Here is a 7,849-nt window from a genome sequence, read left to right on the forward strand (position 1 = left end):
ACACGCTTAATCCTCCTACATCTTCTGAAATTCGAATCATATTTAGGAATGGACATAGGCGGCTCAAGCCAAGTGGCTTCGCTCCAAACCAATTGAAACAAGCAATGTTGTAGCCCAAGCCGAGATGTTAAGCCGATCAAATCAAGCTAAGCTGACCAAGAACAAAGCACAATCCAGGGCATTTAAGTTGAACCGCTCTTGAGCTCCATGGCTTATTGGCTTGAGTTCTTTTGGGAAAAATGGTGATTAGGCAGGTGGCAAGGGTGAGGGATGAGGGAAAAAACGTTAGGAAAGGTTGAGGTCTTGAGCCAAGTTGAGGTCGAATCGAGGATTGAAGTTGAATCAATTCCAAGCAGAGCTAGGAATTTGTGTGGCTTGCTTGAGTTGCAACCTTGCTAATTCCTAATTGTATTTGCATTGAATTTTTCATGAGAACTTGGGAGTCTGATTGACTACCAATCTCTAAGATCATAACAAATTACTAGGACACCCATGTGTGTTCTCAAATTATATCCTCAACATTGTATGTTGGCTTTGTCATTAAAGAAAGGTAACCGCCCACATGGGGTTCACTCAAAGCCTCGAGGAGGGGGAACCTGTTAGAGACAAAGCCGTGTCGATGCGGAAGATCAAGCAGCATTCGATTAGGGTTGAGTACCTGCGTATGACAGTTTCCAAGATCGTGCACAGAGATAGAGAGAGAGAGAGAGAGAGAGGAGGCACAAAAGACTCTTTCTATTCCATAGAAACAATAATACAACCAACCTTACAAAAAGGTTACTAGGTCACTTTATATAGTGACAAACTTAGGGCAACTACCATTTATGCTAATTACACAAATGGCCCAAACTTGAGCTATACAAAGGGATTGTGTGAATACGTCCATTATACACTTGTATTCGACACTCCCCCGTAATGGGCGTATACATGGGTTATCTAAGATTACAGGTATAAACCTAGGTTCTCGGACATATCAGTTTTTTGTTCGGGTCGGCAGGGTCCGAAGGCAGAAGACCGGACTGGTCGGGTCGGAAGAGTTGAAGCCGATCATTAAGGAACTGATGTCGGTTGTCTGAAACCATCCTGCGCTGTGTCCGGCTCTAACCGGACTGGTTTGTCGTTACGCCCATCTGATGCCGAAGGGACCGAAAGCGGTCTGCCGAAAGACACTTGGTCATTCCATCTGCGACATTGTCGGTTGTGGATATTTTCTCTAGACCGATTTTCCCTGAAATGACGCAGTCCCGAACGAATTGATATCGAACGTCGATATGTTTGGAGGCGTTGTGGTGAACCGGATTTTTCGACAAGGCAACAGCACCTTGACTGTCGCTATAGACAACTGGGGCCGAGTCATGGTCGACTTGTCGAAACGTGTGCGCCAGCCGGCCGAGCCACAAAGCTTCTTTTGCAGCGTCGGACGCAGCTACATATTCTGCTTCGGTCGTTGAGGTCGCTGTGCACTCCTGAAGTTTCGACTTCCACGAAATTGCTCCATTGCCGAATTTGAAGCAGTATCCAGTTGTTGATTTCCGACTGTCTATACAGCCGGCGAAGTCCGAGTCGGTGTAACCGACTACGCCTGAGGTTGAGTTCGGACCGAAAAGAATGCCGTGGTCTTTTGTGCCAGCCAGATATTTGAACACAAGCTTGACTGCGTTCCAATGCGATCGGCCAGGATTGTGCATAAATCTGCTAACGACTCCTACGGCATGAGAAATATCAGGCCGTGTCGCGACCATCAGGTACATAAGGGAGCCGACTGCCGGTGCATACGGTACCGACTTCATATCTTCCCCCTCCGGACCGGATGTCGGGCAGTCTCGCTGAGAGAGCCGAAGATTCATGGGGAGCGGGGTTGAAGCAGATTTGGCTGATTGCATGTTGAAGCGTTCCAAGACACGTTCGATATAGTCGGTCTGAGACAAAAAAAGATGTCGTTTATCGCGATGCCGACTAATCTTCATTCCAAGTATGTGTCGTGCCGGACCGAGGTCCTTCATGGCAAACTTCAACCGCAATTGTCGAATGAGATCGGCAAGTTCGCCCGCGTGGCGTCCAGAAATTAGCATGTCGTCCACGTAAATGATGAGGAAGATGGGTGATCCATCTTGAGCTGTGTTGGTAAAAAGACAATGGTCCTCATCGCTTTTTGAGAAGCCAATCGATTGGATGAAGTCATCGAACTTCTTGTACCATTGTCGCGGTGCCTGTTTGAGGCCGTATAGACTCTTCCTGAGTCGGCAGACTAGATGTTCTTGGCCAGTTGCCACGAAGCCTTTTGGCTGCTCCATATAAATTTCCTCTTCAAGATCACCATGGAGGAAGGCTGTTTTGACATCTAGCTGAATCAGCTCCAAGTTGTCGGCTGCCACTACGCCGAGTAGAAAACGAAGGGTTGTCATTTTCACCACTGGTGAAAAAATCTCGTCGAAGTCGACGCCATATTCTTGTCGGAAGCCCTTCGCAACTAATCTGGCCTTGTACTTTGGGGTGGTCGAGTCAGACGTCTCTTTTAGTCGATAAACCCACTTGCAAGGGAGAGCACGTCGATTCTTAGGTAATTCGACCAGATCCCAAGTCTTGTTTGCCCGAATGGAGTGCATTTCCGACTCCATCGCCAGATGCCAGGTGGCTGAATCGACAGATGTCGATGCTTCTTCGTAAGACGTCGGTTCGCCGGCGTCGGTGAAGAAAATTCCAGGAGAATACCTCTCCGGAGGTTGCGACAGTCTCTCGGATCGTCGAGGTATGATTGGACTGGTCGTATCGGGTATCGAGGTCGGATGGTCCGAAAGCGAATTATTCTGCTGTGCCGAGTCAGAGTTGTCCGAGTCGGTAGTGTAAGGTTCAGCTACCCGTGAAGCTGACCGTGTGTTGAGAGCGGGGCCTTCTTGAAGGGTCGGCACATCGGAAAATGTTACCCTTCGGACTTCGATCGGTGTTTCGACTGATGGAATCATAGCCGACTCGTTGAACACAACGTCCGAGCTTCGAACGATTTGTCTGCGTTCGGGGTCCCAGAGTCGGTATCCCATTTCGCCGTCTGATCCATATCCAAGGAAAATGCATTTCTTGGACCGAGGTGCAAGTTTTCGGCGATCATCTTTCGGAATAAGGGCGTACGCCTCGCATCCGAAGATCCTCAGCTTGTCGTAATTCGGCTTACTGCCGATCCATAGTTCCTGAGGAATTTGAAGTCCTAGAGGTCTGCTTGGCGACATATTGATTATGTGTACTGCCGTGAGTAGAGCCTCTGCCCAGAAGCCATCCGACAGTCCGGAGTGTTGGAGCATGGAAACTATCCGTTCTTGGATTGTCCGATTCATGCGTTCTGCAATCCCGTTTTGCTCCGGACTGTGTGGTGCCGTAAATTCACGTCGGATGCCGCGTTGTCGGCAGAATTTGACGAATTCTTCTGATTTGAACTCTCCCCCATTGTCGGTCCGAAAGCATTTCAGTTTTCGGTCAGTTTGATTTTCTACCATAGCGAGCCAATCGGAGAAGATCGAGAAGACACGATCTTTGGTGCGAATTGGATAAGCCCACACCTTTCGAGTCGAATCGTCAATAAAGCTGACGAAGTAAGAGGCACCGCCGAGAGACTGATGCGGCATTGGGCCACAGACGTCCGAGTGGACTAAATCGAGAGGTCTCGTTTCTCTTGGTGCTGATGTCGGGTGTGATGCGGCTGCTTGTTTGCCATACTGGCAATGTTCGCAGAATTGATGGTCCGAGAAGGAGAGTTTAGGGATGTATCCGGCTCTAGATAGGTGCGTAATGCCGGCCTTGCTGAGGTGTCCTAATCTTCTGTGCCATAGTGATGACACAGGAATATCCACCAAAAACAGGTTACCCTCTCTGAGCGTAACATGTAACGGATACAGTGAGTGTATCTTGGGTCCTCTAGCAAGCAGGAGGTTCCCCCTGTGGAGTGTCCACCCTCCCGAAGAAAAACCGGCACGAATGCCGTCTTCATCTAGTTGTTCGACTGAGATCAATGGCCTTGAGAGCTCGGGTACATGTCGGACATTGTGAAGTACAAGTGTAGAGCCACCTGCAAGGTTGAGCTCTACTGTGCCGATTCCAATGATGTCACAGTGTTGCGAGTTGCCGACTCGAACTGAGTCGGAGTGACGGATCGTATATTGCCGAAATTGGGATCGATGAGGAGTCACGTGAAATGACGCGCCCGAATCTAAGAGCCATGTGCTCGATTCTTCAGTCGTGAGCAGAACTTCTGATCCGACTGGATTTTCGATTGATAGTATATTCGGGTCGTTTGGTAGCACATCAGCTGAGAAGCTGACGTAGTTGATCTCCTCATGCCGGCCACTCTTCTTGTCTGAATTCTGAGACTTGTCGTTCTTGTTCTTGAGTGCGCGGCAGTCGGCTTTGATGTGTCCGAGTTTCTTGCAATAGTTGCAGATTCGATTATCCCGTGACTGGCTCCGTCTTCGCTGATTGTTTGGCTGCCGTGAGGAATCTCTTCCTCGTATGTTCGATCGGTCTGTCGAACCTTGTACTACATAAGCTTCGTCTGTTGAGTCTTTGGCGAAAGACTTTCTCCGAGCTGCTTCGGTCAGGATTGCGCTCGTGACTTCGGAGTATTTAACAGCCGTGGTTGACGCGTTGCACACGGTTGTGACGAAAGTCTCCCATGATAAGGGAAGGCTGCTCATGAGTATCATTGCTCTGAGTTCATCCTCGATTGCCGTCCCCTGAGAGGAGATTTGGGAGCTTATGCTTTCGTACTCATTGAGATGTGCTTGAACCGAATCTGATTCTTTCATCCGCAAGTTGTAGAGGCGCCGGATCAGAAACATCTTTGTTGCAGCGACCTTCTTTTCGTAGGTGTCCGACAGTGTTTTCCACAGTTCGAATGCTGTCGTACACGATTGCACCGTAAAGTATACCGATTCCGATAGGTGCATCCGAATCGTGGCGCGGACGATTCTGTCCAGCTTCTGCCACTCAATTGGTTTGTATCCTTCTGGAGGTTCTTCATTTTCGATGGGATCGATTTGCCCCTTGACTATGAGATAGTCCTGCATTTGCTCCTTCCAGAAGTTGAAGTTCGATCCATCGAACTTTCGTAGACTCATTTCTGACGAGCCGGATGTTGATGCCATCAAATTTGGTTTCGGTTGACGAAGCTCGGTTCGGAGTTGACTACGAACCTTGTTGGAGTGCAGCCGGTTGGCTCACCCGATATCGTTCTAGTCGGATTTGAACCCGAGTCGGTTCGGCTTCGGATATATGTATTGTTGAACTTGCTCGAATTGACTCCGGTAACTTGAGGGACAAAACCGACTGGTCTTCCCGAATGTTGCTGAGTCGGAGTGAGCCCGATTCGCTTCCGAATATATATATGCCAACTACCGATTATTGAAACCGATTGTCTGGACCGATTCTGCTTCGGGTGACTGCAGCGACGAGAGAGACGGATCCAACTGATCCTCCCGAATGTCGATCAGCCGGATGAAGCACGAATTGGGGTTGTTGTCTTGAGACCGATCTGCACCGAGTGGTTACAATGAGCGGCGAGCAGCGTTTGATGACCTCTTCGGATGCCGTTTAACCGAGTGGAGCACGATCGTGTCAATGTTGCACAAGGGGATTTCACCTCGAGCGGTTACGATCACAAGGAACAGAGTACAACCACTCCAAGCAAAGATGATCTAACGCGATGAGATGCAAGCCTCGTTTTTCTTCTTCTTCTCTGTTTCTTCGAATGGCGCAAGAAGCCGAATGCTTTGCAGACTAGGATGAAGCGAAAGGCCGAATACTGTGCAGGCTGTGATGACGCGAAGAACCGAATGTTGCGCAGGCTGAGACGACGGCCGACAGCGGGTTGAGGGACCTTCGCTCTGATACCAAATGTTAGAGACAAGGCCGTGTCGATGCGGAAGATCAAGCAGCATTCGATTAGGGTTGAGTACCTGCGTATGACAGTTTCCAAGATCGTGCACAGAGATAGAGAGAGAGAGAGAGAGGAGGCACAAAAGACTCTTTCTATTCCATAGAAACAATAATACAACCAACCTTACAAAAAGGTTACTAGGTCACTTTATATAGTGACAAACTTAGGGCAACTACCATTTATGCTAATTACACAAATGGCCCAAACTTGAGCTATACAAAGGGATTGTGTGAATACGTCCATTATACACTTGTATTCGACAGAACCTTAGGCCACAAAGGACACAATGTTTGACCACATAGGGTAGCGTGTATATCTACATGTTGTTCAACATTGATTGTGGTTAAAAGTGGTAGAAACAAGAGGGAGGCAACATGATGGTGACTAAGGCAATATGGGTGATAATCTTCCTTTCCCATTATCATCCAAATTGCTTGGATTGTGTCACCGAGCATGAAGTTGGTGTTGTCAATGCATTTGGAGGTGGTGGTGCATATGAAGAGGAGTGAGTGGGTGTGCCATCAAGATAGATGCCATAAGAAGAGAGTCTATGGTTGTGGAGTCTCTACGATGAAACTCCCTTTCCCATTATTGTCTGATCTGCTTGGGGTGTGTCATTAACGATGAGGTTGGTGTTGTCAATGCATTTGGAGGTGGTAGTGCATATGAAGAGGAGTGAGGGGGTATCATCAAGATACATGTCATAAGAAGAGAGTCTACGTTTGTGGAGTCTCTACGATGAAACTCCATGTTCTTCAAAATGTGGTCAAGGTATATGAAGGCGGTGTCATGACACAGTGACATGAAATATATAGTTGGTGAGGATTGAACCTACAACCTCACATCAACAAAATGTCATGCTCAACCATTTTGATATGAGCATGCATTTGTGTATAATAGTTTCGTATTCTATAGTCTAGTATATTTCAGAATCAGAATATTCTAGTCGTTGGTATATTCTAGAAATATTGTACGGTATATTCTAGAGACATTTTTCGAGTATATTCTAGAGATATTCAATCTCAAAACTTGTATAAATAGTTGTAACCTCCTTGGTCCCTTTCAAGGGATTCAAACGGTCATGGGCACACCAACCACAAACTTGGACAGAGCATGGATGATGGGGCTATGACCGTGGAACTTAAGAAGTTAGGAATGACACAAGAGCATCAAGACATAGATGAAGATCAAGGAGACAAGTGACGGGAACTCAACGCTCCTTATGTCCAACACTCGGCCACAACCACGATTCTTTTCATACACAGAAAAACGGGAAACAAATGCACGTGACACAACGGAGAGAAAAGGGTACACAGAATGTTTACGTAGAAAACCCAAAGAGGGATAAACCATGGCAGCCCACAGGCTGCAAACTATCACTATATTGGAATGTACAAACAGTGAGTTCACGGAGGCAACGACCTCGTGCTCACGATCTTCACCACAGGCGGCGGTTACAACAGAGGCACGACCTCGTTCTCTCTCTCTCTCTCAACCTGTACACTGTTACACGCTCTCACTTCTTGCACCAACAAGAAAATGACAACCCTTTCTAAAAGTTTGCCCTAAGTCATATTTATACTAATATGACTTTTCGGCTATTTACAAATATAGCCTCGATGGGCTCTCAGAAACATATTTACGAATATGTCTATTCCTCCGGTTCTCACCGGGTCTACGTCATCCAGCTCTTCGTAGCCGGGTGCTCCTCATCCGGTTCTCACCGGGCCTGTATCATCCGGCTCTCCGTAGCCGGGTACTCCTCATCCGGTTCATACCGGGTCTGCACCATCCGGCTCTCCATAGCCGGGTACTCCTCTTCTGATTCTCACCGAGCCTGTACCATCCGGTTCTCCGTAACCGGGTCCACCTCATACGGATTCGGCCTCGGCCGAGTTTGTTCGTCGGCACTATTCTTCTCCCTTC

Source organism: Azolla caroliniana, unplaced genomic scaffold (genome assembly GCF_043228905.1).
Source record: "Azolla caroliniana isolate FFs.n. ecotype wild unplaced genomic scaffold, voAzoCaro1.0.p SCAF_10, whole genome shotgun sequence".
Classification (NCBI taxonomy): Eukaryota; Viridiplantae; Streptophyta; class Polypodiopsida; order Salviniales; family Salviniaceae; genus Azolla; species Azolla caroliniana.